This window comes from Varroa jacobsoni, unplaced genomic scaffold, assembly GCF_002532875.2.
Source record: "Varroa jacobsoni isolate VJ856 unplaced genomic scaffold, vjacob_1.0 scaffold_746, whole genome shotgun sequence".
NCBI classification, from domain to species: Eukaryota; Metazoa; Arthropoda; class Arachnida; order Mesostigmata; family Varroidae; genus Varroa; species Varroa jacobsoni.
The window spans coordinates 123,855-140,047 of NW_019213648.1; the positions used below are offsets into that span (position 1 = coordinate 123,855).

The 16,193-nt window shown below is 40.6% G+C and overlaps 1 long non-coding RNA gene across 4 annotated transcripts in view; it reads left to right on the top strand.

The window, feature by feature from the left end:
* Positions 1 to 3,003: 3,003 nt before the first annotated feature.
* LOC111263214 (uncharacterized) overlaps positions 3,004 to 16,193 on the top strand; it is a 45,162-nt gene continuing 31,972 nt past the window's right edge. For 2 of the 4 annotated variants that reach the window (XR_015312202.1, XR_002682094.2), the window contains exons 1-2: positions 3,004 to 5,201; positions 6,649 to 6,838. This is a non-coding gene — a long non-coding RNA (uncharacterized LOC111263214). The remainder of the gene's footprint in view (positions 5,202 to 6,648; positions 6,839 to 16,193) is intronic. The other 2 variants (XR_002682091.2, XR_002682092.2) reach the window with 2 other exon arrangements.

The window sequence follows — 16,193 nt, forward strand, 5'->3', positions numbered from 1 at the left end:
TATCTTGAATAAGACGAAAGTAACTCAAGTCTTTTAATCGTTAAATACTTCCAAACAACCTAATATTATTACTCGACTATATGTGCCGCACGTATGTGATTACTCTATCGTGTTTTCACATTTTATTATGACACGGACCGATATTTGACTACATAGTTAACGTCAATACGTAGATCGAGGCTTCACAATCGCGGACAGTGGCCCATTTTTTTGGTCTCTTAGATTTCTTTTCCAGAGCGACAACCTGCGATTGGCACAAGCCTTTGCCTCAGCACTCGAGAGTTTTTCGATCAGAATTTCCCTGAAGGAATCCTCAAATTTCGCTTATTAGAGCCGCTTATACTACTACTATATATCGAGGTGGAAAATGGCGTTACAGTTTGAATTTACTGTAGCCAATTACTGCATAATGTATGCATAATAAAGAAGATAATGAGGGTCATTAGACTTTTTTTAAAGTCGGAAAACGACTGTGTGTGTGTGTGTGCGCGCGCGTATTTGGGATAGCGAGAAAGAAAGAGGGGAAGAAAAGATGAAAGAAGTCGCGTCATTAAAAAAAAAGTCGGTTTTCTAGCTGTCATCATTTTGTGGACCCTAAAACCTTTAATGTCCTCTGTATCTCATTCGATATTGCGCTGTTACGTTACTTTCTTTACGATGTATCTCCTTTAATTTATAGTTATGATAGTATATAAGCATTTCATCAAGAACACTGGCGCTTTATAAGGCAGCAAATCCCCTACATAGAAGGATATTCTGTTAAAAAGGAGCCTAATAGCGATATAGAGCTCAGTAAACATGCAATGATAATATCTATGGTTTAATAACTTATATCATAAGGATTTACTAGTAGTGAGAGAAATATTTCTGGAATCATAAGACCGTATCTTCTATGTCGTACGTCAGAAAACAGTATAGACTTCGTGACAGTTCAAGCTGGAGTGTTATTTTCAGTCAGCCCTCAAAGGAAGGTTCCCGCTGTTAAGTTCAACAACAGCAGCACTTCAACTTCCGCGTATTGTCGTAACTTAAAATCACGATCACGAATTTTGAACAGGTCACGAAAAAGGCTAATATAAATTATGTACAAAAACAGGGTTTCAATGTTCCAGAAAGGAGGGAAGTTAATCGCTTTTATAATGTACAAAAAATGGAAGCACGTTGAGGTCGTAGGACGTGATATCATGGTATGTAGTTCTGTTCGAGTCACGCCAACGACACAAAACTACTTGTGTGAATAAGTAAAATTATTAATTTATTTGTATGGCTTATATTCAACACAATATGAACAAGTAAAACACCTAAAGGCCCCATGTGTTGTGTCAATTGTCTAGAAATCGCACATTTAAAACATGTGTTTAAAAGTACTTAAAAGTGCACTTGCCGTCAAAACTAGTAAGACAGTGGTTATTACAATGTCTCTGACACTGATACAAACTTTGATAAATGAGATTCAAGCTAACTCGTCGTGCATCACCCGCCGCTCGCTCGTTTGAGCATCCACTCTCCTATTCTAGACTGGCTACTGTCTACACAGTTTGTGAGCCTAAATAAGGTCCTTAAAGTAATGACCACGACAAAGAGAATAGTTACGAGCCTCTCAGGTACATCTACGAGTGTATAAGTCCCTCGTTACTTGCAGTACCAGCTGTTATTTAAGCTGCTATAGTACAGGACCCGAACACTACTTTATGTCTATACCTTGCCTACGCATCTAATATTTTATATACATTTAATAACAAGTTATTAAATGTATAAAGCGAGTTGGCAATCTATCTAGGGCTTAATATTATTTCGAAGAAAAAATAAGCAGTTGCACATGCGTGTGTTTCATTAAGAGCTACACGCATTGAAATAGCTTTAATGAGTTTTGATTCACTTAATTCGACAAGCAGTATTTTTGATACTTTTTATATGAAATCGGTCTCAGTATATCTGCATTTTGTAAAGTGGTCAAAAGACTACTAAAGTCATATGGCAAATGATTTCAAGATTTAAGTCATTACTTGATTACAAGATTTGATAGAAAATCTTCTCAAAAGTTCCTACGCCTGATGATACTGCGCTCAATTCTAATTTGCTAAATTTCTCTGCCATCGTGTCGAAACCATTCAAAGTTAATAGGTCCACATTTCAGACACTTCGGGTAGTTATCGTATACTGGTAATCGTAATAATGTACCAGACTCATATTGGGCTATTACATAATTACGTCAAAGAAGACAAGCGATTTTTGTCCTGATGTTTCGATGCCTAATGTCAAGTCGTTTCTCCTTAAAATAGCGAGCTTATCGTGTTGCGGTGACGAAAGATCGTGTTTTCGAAAAAGCTTAAGAACATTGCATGATTCCAACAATGCAGAATAGCATATGCGAAATAGTGGTGAGCATACAGGACACGCACCAACGCACAAAACCGTACCCATTAACAAAGGCACATGTTATGTAGCCTTTGCGAGTATAAAGGTGTTCACAGTTGATTAACGTCAGGCGATGCCGTTCTTGGGCCATGGAATCTGTAGAATACATATACACAACTGAGAAAGTCTATACAATATCATAAAAGGAAGCCCCACTTGCAGTGAAGCGCTCTATAGAACTTTATAATCGGTACAAGATATTGTTATCGCGGAAACACTCAGATTGAATTAAGGACATAGAGACAACGATACGTATCTAAATGTCATGCCGTAGTTTTCTTCCACTGTGTAACAGTAACGTTAATTAATAATCTAAATAGATGTTGGATCGCTGAAAAGCAAGTTGTGAACTCAGATGTAGTAGAGCACCCGATGTGTCACTACTTACGTTATAACAATATGTTTCTTTGGGGATCCAATGCCGTCAGAACAAATCACCCTTGAATATATAAAGTTACAATATAGAACCAACTAGTGACATGCCGTTAAAATCGACCACGAGGAGATAAAAGCTGACACGAAACTGTAAACCTGGTAATTTCGAAAAGATTCCTCGGTACGCTTTGCTGAGCCTTAAAGTTAAACGATAATTCGGCGTAATAATTCCGGTTACCTAATGGTATCATCTTAAAAAATAGCTGCAAAGTACTGTGCTTGTAGGCAAAAGGATGCAGAGACATGTATCACAGTTGCTTTACTCGTTTTTATTAATATATACGTTGGAAGTGACATTTTTTGTTTCCTAAAGATGAGCGCGCTGCTTTTTGTCTAACATATATCTTATCGAGATCAGTAAAGAAACAGAAAACTGAAACCCGTTTAGCAAAAGCAAGCCTGAAAAAACAATGTGTATTTGACTCATACTATATTTCAACGTATCTTGTCCCAAAGCGTTTTGTGTAAGTAGGCAAAATAGTCCCGCTTCGGTTATTGATACAATAATTAAAAAGCTGCTGAGTCCCTTAGTTCGAAATTAAGCATGACTTAAATTTGAATTTGAAGATGTCCGTCGAGTAACGGCGATTTCTATGAGGCGGTTGTTTTTTTTGCACACAAGACTTGAAACACGGAACTCTACGGTTTGTTTTCACTTTATTCTTTTTTTAGCGCCGTTCCTTAGTCGTCAACAGCATACTAAGAGCATTCAATGGGGCAGAACGTGATCCGTCGTTACAAAATGGAGACAAGTGCCATTCTAACATAGCCAAGGTGTGATGAGTGTTATCAGGTAGAGGTCTGCCACAAGTGCCCTGCGAATCGATAGGATCTTCGAGACCAGCTCGGAGCCAGTGTCGACACAACTGCAGCTGAAATCTAAGAGAACAAGCCGTTGCCAAATGTGAAAAAAGCAAGCCGTGGAATGATGCTGCACGAAGATTGCGCCGAAACATCCCCGAAAGGGGCTGAGCAGCCGGAGTGATGGCATTGGTGATGTCAGGGTGCTATACCGGCTCTATATGGAGGATATAGACGCGTGACAAAGAGACAGTCTGCCCTGATGCGGTGGAAAGTCAGTTGCGTACAACTCCTGCTGCTGATTTATAGCTCCTCACTCAGTTTACTGCTAAATCTTTGAGGAGGCCCAGTGTCATCTTCATGCGCCCGAGCAGAAGCAACTCCCTGGTTATGGAACACCTCGCCAGTGTCTTATTCTAACATTCGTCTGTCTAATTGATTGGGTCACTGCCGCCTGAATATTCTATGTATAACAAACACCGTTGAGTATCGTTGATAGTAAAAATCGGGGATAGAATTTTTGCTGCAAATTGAATTAATGATTAGTAATAGTTCCGCTGTTTCGTGACATCCGCTGAAACATGAACGATAGCGGTCAGGATGTCCACTCAGCACACAACTGAATTCTGGTTAGTTTACTACAATTGCAAATTCCATAATTATTATTAGCCAGTCTAATTGAAAACTGAGCATCTCCACAGTTTCAGACAATTCCCCGTAGACGGGAGCGTATCCAAACAAGCTAATAAATTTGGTATGCCTTATTCGACGCAAAACAGCAATAGAGACGTGGTTTTTCGTTGGACCAGTGGCTATCCGCAACGATCCCTCTTCCCTCCGGGGCTCGTCGCCTCGTTGCTACTAAACCTCGAATCGTTTAGACAAACACAAGCAAATTCAAGCGAAATCACAGCGGTGGATTTGCTCAGCGCAAAAGAAACTCGGCTTTCTTTCTTCAACTATTCAGTGACTTCTAAGCAGTCTCAAGAAGTAACGACCGTTGTCGATTCGCCGAGAGCTCAGGAGAACAGCGTATCGACGGCTCGTCGTTTTGTGCAGCGGTAAAACATCTTCTTCCCTGAAGTATTCTACACATGACAAAATACACAAGCTGGGTCGACGTATACTTATACCGCTTTCGCGATAAAACTCTTGCAGCTAAAAAACATAAACGCACCTTCTGGAGGAGGCTATCGATCGAGATATCTCTTTCTCCTTTCCCAACCCCTAGTATTAGCACTGCTACCAAGTTGGCTGTAGTACTCCTCGCTAGCTACTCCTTTACGGGCTCCTTTAACCCATCCTCTCCGACTCAGGTTCGGCAGGCGGGTTTGGCATTTCTTCTTGGTCGCCTGTACAGCTATTTTTTTTCGTGACGCTTTAGGGAGGTTTACGGCCCGCCCGCTAGGCGTTCGTATACCAGCGTAAGACTTCCAGTGGTGGCGGTGGCAATGGCGGCTAGCTAGGACTGAAAAGGATGTAGTGCCAGGTAGAAGGTGCTTCTACCCACTGTGTATTTGTGAGTACGTTTCTGTTGGATTCTGTCGGTGAGTGTGCTGCCTATGTTATGAGTGAGAAGGTAGCGTAGTGAGGGTAAAAGGGAGAATGTATAAAACGCCTCAAGGGAGATGTCAGCTAGTCGTCAGTTCACCTTCCGGTCGTTAGATGGCTAGCCATCGTACAGGCGTTGAACCAATGCTACTTGTTTTCGAAGAAAGAGACTGCAAAGAAAATACAAACAGAGCAAGAAAAATATGTTTAATAGCATGAAACATTCGACTCGGGACACCTTGGTGACACGAGGACACATTATACCATAATAGCAACAAATGTCTGCATTTTCCAAACCCCCGCAAAGGTTTATATGAAACTATATTTAGAATCATTTATTTAGAGATAATGTTTGTATACCAATATGCTGCTAAGTGGCGTTGGCCAAGTTAGAAAAGTTAACGGAGAGAGTGGTTCCAGTTGGTCCGCATGACGGTTTTTGGGCTTGTCATATTGATTGTCGTTTTAGAAGCCTACAGATGAGCATTAGGTCACAATAATTAGTGAGTTCTGCATAGGGCTGTACAGCCCACTTAGCCGTGAAGACCTGGGAGCAACGATCCACCGTGTTGCCCAAAAAATCCGTCACCGTCCGAGTGCAATCAGAATTGAACTGTCTGTTTTTTCCGCATTCAGGACAGCAGCAGTGTCCGAAAGTGTACATTTTAAGCGGACCACTACTAATTAGTAGAGTTACAAGCTCTTCATTAATCTATAACAGCTTCGTTAAGGATTCGTATCGGTTTGCTTAAAACGGGGGCATCGACTCAATGTACAGTGTCGGGTTTAACTGATGTTGTTGAATTCAGTCGTATATTATATAAATCGAGCAATCGTAGTTTGAAAATGACTTTATTCAGATTAGCGGCAATCTCCCGTAAACAGTACCCGTGAAATCAATGAAAAGTTTATTTCATGACTGTGCTTCAGCACTTTTTAATCCCTGTCGTAATTCCTCAATGAGACAATTTCCGGCAAAACTACCTCTATGTTTCTGTAGTCCGTTGATAATGCGTTGTTGAATCTAGAATAGGTTGTATAACATAATACTCTTATTGCCCCTTACTGAATCGATTTTCCTATGGACTTTATCAACGTGTGAATCAGGTGGTCCTCAGAATCAGAGCACTGTAAGCTGCGATAGTATATAATTCTTGTTTTGCTTAAACAGCTTAGAATGGTAATTTTTTTTTTTAGACGATTAGCATGTTCTGCTCCATTTTCGGACGTAATACTTTTGACGTTTTCGCATCATTATACAACTCATAATGTTATTAAACGAAAGTATTCTCGAGTCGGATCGTCTCCGGTTGCGCCGCGTGGCCACTAACACATATCTGCCAATGGAGTTCAAGGATCCCTTATAATAGCTCCAATAGTTCGATAAAAAAAAAAAACGTAAGCATATACGTACTACGCTCCATTTTCGATTAATTTTTTTAGGTTTTATCGCATTAAACTACCGCTGTCGACCCATTCATCTCGTCCCATTCGAAGTGTGGTCGTATACGCCTTCAAGTGGCTTGGAAAGATAAACCTATAGGATGTTGTAGGAGCGATTTTCAAGAACAACTATTTTTATGGACGAATCGATCTGTAATCGAGAAAGGCTAAATGGAACGTCTTACCAAAGGTAACAACTGATACATGTATGTCGTTTTAGATGAAAAAAGATATAGTTACCTAAATAAACGTCCAAAGGATTTTAGAGTCGCTTGCTAATAGAGCGCGAAAACGCGGCTTAGCTAAAGTCCAGAGAAAATTCTCCGGTAAACTCTATCACATATTCTGTTCCATCGCACCAAGCTATGCACACATAGTCTTCGGCGCATTTGTCTGCTGTAAGTCAACTCCGCTTTGAAAGCGGATCAGAATGCAGACACAAATGTGGTTTCAACAATGGAAAATATTCTTGTTACCTACGAGGTGGTACGACTCTTCCTTATGGGCGGGCATTGCGATTTCTAACGTGCTAGCCGGTTTTTTGAGCACCGAGAACCACTGGAGCTTGCATGCCTTCCTCTCAGCGAACTTTGTCGATCATCAGCCGGACACGATCCGGTTAGATAATATCTGTCGATCTGTATGACCAATCAGTAAGGAGTAAGCATTCAGACGAATAGCGAATTGCCGTTGCATCTCTACGAAAAGTTAGTCTCGTATGCCTGAAGAGTAATAAGAGGTTATGGGAAAGGAGAAATCGATGGAACGTATCTAAGAACGGCAACGGTACGAAAAACGTTCGGATTTTCCTACAGCGAAAGGTGATTGTTTGCACACTGAACAACACAAGTGATCTCACCTGATATAGCAACTGTTCCGTCGTGCATCATGCCTCTGAACGTATATGCTATTTATCAATGCCAACGTATTCAAATAGAATTTAATACACAACTCTGTTTTAGACAGGATTCGGTAGAGATCAATCAAAAGTATGAGCTGAATATGAGCAAGCTAAATTGTTCTTAGTCCGTATTAAATGCAGTATTCCTTTTCTGGCGCATTAAAAAAAACTAAATGGACGTGTGCAATTAAGAAGCTCTTGTCATTATGCCAAGCGAGATACAAATCGATTAAATAAAAAATGCAAGAAAATTCATGCAGGTCCTATTTAGAAGCAGAAAAAACGGCTGAAGTGTACTGACCTTCTGTTTAGTTGCCTCCTTAGACCTAGGCCAACTGCTACATCGGTTACTGTCTACAACATACCGCAATGTAGTATACGGCCGATTTTACTGGCCGTGCAGGACACGAAAATTACTTAACCTTAGTAAACATCTGGCTAAACATTCTTCTGCTTGTTAAGCCCTTTAATATAGAAGGACACGTCCCAGCATGTGTCTGTTTTGACAGATATCTCGACCGGATTGAACGGTCCACTTTCTAGTCGGTTTGCGTAACGTCAACATTTGCCGACATCCTGCTGACCTTCATAAAAATGTTGCTTATTATACACAATGCAGACTGATGAACAGAAGTACGTGCCGATGTGTGGCAAGCTCTTTCTGCTTAGTAAAAAAAATCATTTTTCTCATATTATCGTAGTTAGTTCGAAGTTTAAGTTAGTGCAATTAAACATCCTAAGATTTTTTTCAAAACTGCATATCCTATGTAATCGATGCAAACAAAGCTTCAAGGATTTAGAATTTGTTGACTGATATATAGTCGTTTGTTTTACCTTAAAAGGTCGCTTGTTATTATAGTATTGTAGTAGTATTTTAAGCAACAGAACCCAAACTGTGCATTTTGTTGCCCGTTAACTTCAGAAACCGATATAAACTTATAGAATTGCACTCGTTTAGCCGAAAAAAAAAAAATTTGTCTGTAGTGATTATCTGTGTCACTAGCCTCTTAACGACACACCACACAACCTTCGAAAATAAAAAAATGCTTTCCCTTTAATCACTAGGATTTCCCACTTAACGCACTATTATAGCTCCATCTAATTGCTTTCTCTTGCTCAATTATTGATGTCATTGTACATTGACAGTTTTCAATCGTATTCCACTTGCAAATACTCCTTAGTCGGAAAATGTCCCCACCTCAGTCCATGTACTTCTTATTTAACTCTATCAGCCATCATAAAAATTAACAGTACGAAATACGGTAATTAGAATGAAGCTTCCTACTGGGGCAACTTCGCACCAGATAGTTATAAACATTGCAGAACCAGATGGCGTCGGGTATAGATTTAGGAAGCAGAATTCACATGCGGGATCCATAGGAAACTGTACTGGGCTTAGGCGAAGCAACGTTCTTTATGCGCGATGCCCGCCATTCAGATTCACCCGAAAATCGACGTCAAGGATACGCCTGTTTACATGTCCCCTCTCCCGCCTTATCTTTTCTAACGGTTCTTGAACAATTCATATTTCTGCTATTCTATCTTTCGTTCACGTTTGGTTTGTTTCACTCGGCTTCTTTAGCTTTCCTTTCTGTTTGCCTCTGCCCCCCGTTCCGAGGAATGAAGGGACCATCTATCTTTGCACGGCGAACACAAGAAGTAGCTGCAGAAGCAGCAGAAGAACGGAATGGAGCAGAACATCGCGCCAGCTGTGATTAGGGCCTCTCTCACCAGCATCAGTATCGCCATTATCATTAAGCGGATTAAGGAGGATTAGGAAGGAAAGAAGAAGTCGCATAAGCGCAAAAGATCGAGAACCTTAACCCAACCTAATCTAACAAAAAAAAAAAAAAACGAGAGAAAACACGACTCAGGCAGCGTCATAGCACGTGAGGGACGCCCCATACGCGGCGCACCTCTATGCACACTACCTACGCAAAGCATGCACGTGAATAACACAGATACCGCCCGCCCTGCAGCAGCACCACTGTGATTTTATTCCTGCTATGCTTTAGTGAAAAGTATGTGCAACTTTGTCCTTGGCTAGTCGCATAAGAGTTTGAGCTTAGCGTACTTCCAGAATGGATGAGTACACAAAGGTGGTACGCAGTATGGTTATATGATGACAATTTGGAAAAATTTATCGCGGCTATCCAGGAATTATTAGAATCATTATGTATGATTAACGTCATTATACTTTGATAGAATTTGAGGGTTACTGGTAACAACTGGTGGGCAGAGAAGCCGACAAACAATCTAGCAATAGATGCGAATCAGTTAGCGGGGGTGAAATGACAGCGGGGATTCGTAGGATCTGCTATGACAGAGCAGAAGGCAGCACACATTGGAATGGGTGGAAGATATTGAGAATTAGAGGAGTCAACAATGGGAAGATGAGGGTTATCGATTACTGTCGGCCTTACCACCACCACTTTGGCTGCTATGAACTGCTGATAGCTAACGTCTCTAAATCTCAAGAGACCTAAGGTTAGACGCCAGACTTTCGACTCAAGCCACGTCACCCTAAAGCAAGCATGAGGAGAAGGACAGGTTTATCTTTATAAAAGCAAACGGCGTTCGATAAAAAAAAAGGAGCGATTTAGCCAGGCTCTCTCTGTTTTCGTTAACGGTCACAGAAATTGTGCTCTTGTGTGAATGTAATATAGGATACGTTTTTACCAAATGGATCCACGTATCAAAAGACCCTACAGCGCACAACGCCCACAATGAGCCGACTAAAAATAAAACACGGGCCTAGGTAGAAACTGTCAAGCTTCTATCACTGTAAGCAATAAAATTTAACCGGATCGCTTAATATTGCGTTGAGTGCAGTTATCAAATAGTCTTTCTGTAAAAAGTAAGGTTTACGTTTCATGCCCCCTACGTTAAAAGGTTTACAACACAGCTCGAATGTTCATTCAGCATAGCACTGTTCGACCAACGTTGTACTTTTCATAAACAGCTTCTTTGCAACAGTTTCATCTTTTGTTTTTTCTCTGAGAAGTTTGCGTCGTAAAAGATCGACTACAAGTCTTCAATTGAAAACAGCATCCAGGCAGAGTGATTTTTATCTTGACTGAGAACATCTTAAATGGCTAAAACTGGAGACGCGAGTGACAAACCGTTTCCGGACGTTGATTACGCTTTCACAACTTTCAGCTGTTCTAAGGCCAGATAGATCCGGCATAAGGCATTTCGATTTTATATCAATGAAAGCAATATTGATCTTTACGGTTTCCAAAACTTGCTTTCTTTAATCAATGAAAAAGAAAATATCAGGTATATGAATCACGCAGCACTTTATGAGATGCTCTCGTACGATTGTTTCAAGGTAAGCTCTTGCATTTTTCCAACTTTCTGCAACAATTATAATCTAGCTTTAAACATTTGTAACGCTGAAAATGCTGTGTTGAATGAATCGCTATTTCCGGCAATATAAGTGGGCGAATCTCTGAAAGGTTGGTCTTTCTAGTAACCTAGGTATTTAAACCAAATAATTTTGTCGACGTTGAAATGTTGGTAGATTTCAATTCAACACAAGGACTACAAGACCAGACACGTATTTCACTACAGTTTCTCTTAAGTCAATGAAAAAGTATCCGAAATTCTTAGCAAATAGAGAATATCAATCCGTTAGCATATTAGGTAATAGGAAAACATCAAACACTAATAATATCATCATATACTAAAAAATAAGAGCCACCAATTAAGATCAGAATACTGATACTACTCGTCAGAGTAATCAGCCACGCATTACCTGTAAAAGAACAAAAATGGAATGTCTTATGACAGCGATGTTCGGTATAGATCCTGAAGTAAAGAGTCGTCATTCAGTTATTTTACTGCTGGTCCAAAAGCAAAAATTGCTCTGCTCATGATGAGCTCAACAGTGACAAAGGCATCGTACGATTTAGAAAGCACTGAATGAATCCTAGACCGGAATCTCTATGTGTCATAACAGGGTACTTTTGCTAAATAACGAGCCATGTTTGTTAGGCTTCCGGCTCAGTGACGATCCAAGTTAACGGCAAATTTTACAGTGGTTCATCGCAGTTTCACAGCGAGAGTCTCTATCCATTGACAATATTTCTAGATTTCGTATGTGTATCGCCGACCACCCTTTAGAAATGTATCCCCTTTTATGGTAAACAAACACTTTAGTTATGACAAGAACGATGATATTCACCGCGGGTTTGTTACACCATTGCTCATACTCGTATGTGTCACATAATTGTTCATTTTTATAGACATGAATCAAACCAAACAGGGAACAATGTTCCACTGTTCACAATTGATTGATTGAGGTTGGTTTGGTACTTTAAGCTGATAACTAAGTGCACCAAATGCACATATACGGAGCCCTTTCGACTGCCAGGTCCTCTTCGCCCTAACAATTTGCAAGTTCTTTTTTTATCGCTCCTGGCTTTGTTCCTGCAATCTTACACTCTGCCTGCAACCCCTCGTATGATAATGACGCGATGCGGAGTTATTCATGAATTTTATCAGCAGGAGTTAAAGTGGTGGCACCGTGACCCGTTTTTAGTTACCTGACCGATATAACGCCCCTCCGTGCGCTGATTCCTTCAGCTTAGATCTTTCCCCCACAGTCTCTAGACTACACCCGCTTAAGCCCAGGCTTCCTCGACACTTGGGCACCAATCTTTCCGCCCTTTGGATCAATGCATGTTCGAGTCTTTAAATTCCTCAGGATCTCATCGCTTCAAATCTGCTGCTTTCTTTACATAGGAGTCGGCCGACCAGTTTGTACGTATATCCTAACCGACTCATGTATCCAAGTTCTGCAGGTCCCGAAGAGCTCTGCAAAACAATGCGGACTTTTGCAGATTTTTTCCTGGATCCCCGCACCAACATGTCAAACCTTAAGGGCAAGTTGAGCAATACTGGAGCTGTTCAGACTAGTACAGACGGCGTTATGAACGTATGAACGGTACAGGAAGATATGGCATATTATATAACGTAGGCTACGGGAGGTTATGTCTTGGAGGTGTGTCAGGTCGGAAGCGTTTTTGTGCGTATCGTTCATTTATGTCGGCTTCTCGTTGCCACTGCTTTAGGCTTCGGTGCTGTTACCGGCGGCTATCCACCACCAGCCATTGGTACAGCATGTTGAGCGTCCGATAGCGGCGGCAGCAAACGGAGCAGCATTACCAGTAGTGATCCCATGCTTTACATAAAGGATCTTTGTAAGCTGTCCTGAAAAATTTATCATCTTAGCAGGTCGAGCTACTTACGCCGCTAGTGCTACACCCATCGTCTAGCATTTCTTCGAGTCTTTCCGAAGGTCTCGGCGGGTTCACCGAGTGATATTCAACATCCATGCGATAACTATCGCCAGACTCATTAGCTAGTAGCGTCAGGTCGCTACAAAACGTTTACTGAAGGTCCATCAGCACCACGTAGACACCCGTTCGAGGGATGGTTAAGCTTGGAAATTAGCTTAAATATATTGTACTATCTGTTGATTACCTTGTCTTTAATACCTTTGACAGGAGGCTTAAGTGATTGCTTGGCCATCAGTAGATTAATTTCACAAGATGTGAAACTAATTCTTGCTTTGTTTAAGAATATCACGTGAACGAATGAAAACAGCCGATTGTCCGAATTTCCACTTTTCTCTATCGGACCGCAATGCATAGGACACTACGAATAAATATTACAGCTAGATAAAGGTTGTCATTACAAAGTTATTCCTCAAGAAAGTTACTCCAAACATTTTTTTTGTCGATGTTTCTTATTTTACATCCGATGTCACTTTTAGGCGTTCCCACCTAACTCCCAGCACGAAACGAAGCGTGTCTGTGCCCGAATCCGAACCTAGGCCATGTGTGCCTAATATTGGCGGGCAAATACATTACCCACTAAGTTGTGTCGGGGGACAGTTGGACCTATGAGCAGTCGTCAGTATACCTTTGCGTTGCCCGTTGTTATTCCTACCTCCAGTACCGTAAAATAGAATCAATTTCAAATGAAAGCAATAGCTGGCGTAACGTCTGCGTTTTCAACAAAGAGTTTGCATATGTGTTTTCTTCTAAATGTTATTGTTTGTTTACTGAGTGAGCAAGGACGCCGCCATTCAATTGACGGCTTAATAAGTTGCGGTATAGAGCGATGTAGCCACTGAACCATGCAATAGGCCGTTGTGTGATAAATGGTCATTGGATCAGAGGAACGTTTCGTTCACTATCGTTGTCGCGTTGCTTTTTGGTCCGTTTTATTTATTAGATAATAATGGTTCATGGAATAATAACGCTGCAGTTTATAGTAGGGAGATAATTTGCGATCATAATACTAACGAATCTGCCACGGGCGTGCACGATTTTGCTAGTCAGTGCGCTATTTCTTGTGACTCATTTCGTTAGTAAACAGCGGCTCCAGAAAATAATATAGTTATCTACAGAGGGGTGTACAATTTTTATGCTTCGTTAAGTGGAAGCTGACCTGATTCTATTTATTCTATACTTCAAACTGTTCACTGGAGAGGTCATGAGTTAAATTTAGAGAGTTCTACCCGCATTGCTGTTTGGTATTGTGTACTCACCGTCATCTTCTCGAGTGCTAACGCGGTTCAGCGCTAATGGCAAATCGTTCTATACCTTCAACGTTTTTTACTTTGACCTCAAGTCAGTCTTCAAAACTGTTTTTTACGAGATATTGCTGGATATTCTACTGACTTATGAGGTGTTCGAGTCGAATGAACGGCGGGCTCTCTAGACTGTAACCAATTTCGTAATTATGCTGACGAAAGGCTTTCGAGAAATCAAGAGCTAGAATATGTGGGTCCAGATGTCCATGTTACAACCGTACCCGCCGGAAAAACTCTCCCAGATGTTCACATTATCATATATAAACTGTGCTTCTTACAAACAGTATAAGGAAAAACAGATTGTTTTTTATTTAATTTATATGATGTGTCCTGTTGTGTACCTTGGCTACTACGACCCAATGAAAAACTATTACATTGACAACTAATAACCGAGTTCAGTCAATTATATACACAATTCGGGCGTCACAGCATCAAATGGCACCTATAGGTAGTTGGTAGCATGAGAAGCGTATGCCATAGTTTACGTTTATCTCTCTATATTACGTCTATAGTTAGCAAACCGAATCTATAGGTGCGAATATTTTATCACTGCGTAGTGTCGCTTTTGACGTCGACCTTTATTTTGAAACACTAGATTAATCTGAAAAAACGTCTCGAACTCGCACAAAGAATGTGCGTCCTGCAAATTAGCATTTATTATTATTATATTATCTAATAATAATTTAACATCGTTTCGTTAGCGTAAAAAGTAATTCTACGTTTACCAAGATATTCCCCACTACAGTCTCGACTGCGACCCAGAAGTGCAATCATCATACAATCCGCGAATAGTTGAAAGAAAGACGTGAAAGAAACAACACCTTAACGTACAGCGTATCGCTTCTTGCGTGTAACGAAGTCTAGCTTCTCTCTTGCTTTTGTACGTACCGTAAGTAACTCTGACTTGAATTGCCAACCTATAACTGAAACGATTTAATTATTTATTTCTAAATACTGTCGTCACATAAATGGTAATCACACGTAAATATATTCAGCTGGGTCTGGCATCCCGATCGAGTCTGTTTTCTCATAGTATGAACATTAGCTGAGGCAGAACAATTCTTCACAGAAAACCTTTAAGACGATCCCGAATCGGCTAGTTAGGACCCACTATTATCTCGAGCGTTACTCAGCTTTGTTCGATCTGTTTGTCATTATTACTTTCTGAGAGAACAGTGAATAAGTAGAAAGGAGGCGATTGTCAAGACGGCCTGATAACGGGTCAGTCGAATAAAAATTTCCAGTCGTCGCCAGCTGAATGGCTCGGCCAACTTCGCGATCCGCTATATTATAGTCAACGGGTCCATAAATCGGTCCAGAGTTGCTTGAGATTAATACAACGGACGGCTCGGTATATCGAATCTTTCAATTCGTCCGTCGAAACGTTTGATTAGCCTATCTCAACTTGAATGAAAAACTCATCATAATTATGTTATGGGACAGAGTTGGGTAATTGTGTCAGCTACGGGAATCAATTTGGAGACGACGACGACGACGACCCCGTTTAAATTTAGGATTTATTGCAATAGTGCATCCATTTGTTGTGCTTACACTGAACAATCGTTTAAACCAGAAGATTCTAATCATCCGATAAACGAGGTTTTGGGTTAGAACGGAAGAAGATATAGCTGGCAACCAGCGTCACTGCGAATATATTTGAAGCACCGTCTTATTTACCTATCTATTCTCTTAATTTTTGAACGACTTTGAATACTTTTTATTCTTTTATTAAAATAAATATTTCAGAGAGAAATATTAGAACTTAAATGAAATTAGGACTCGTTAAATGCTAGTGCCATTTGCAAAGCATTTCGAGAAATGTTACAGGATGAGTTTCCAGCCGTACAACAAAGAAGAGGGCCGCTTATGGATCAATGCAAATATCGCAACTATGAATATATGTTTCGATTTCGATACGGTTAACATTTGCCTTATGGTCCTGGGCAGTTTTTTTTTTCTTCGATACACCTTCGCCGTTTACAAACACCATTTACCGCCAGCTCTGCAAAGGTCGTTGCCCATTTGAGGTTATAGCATTCA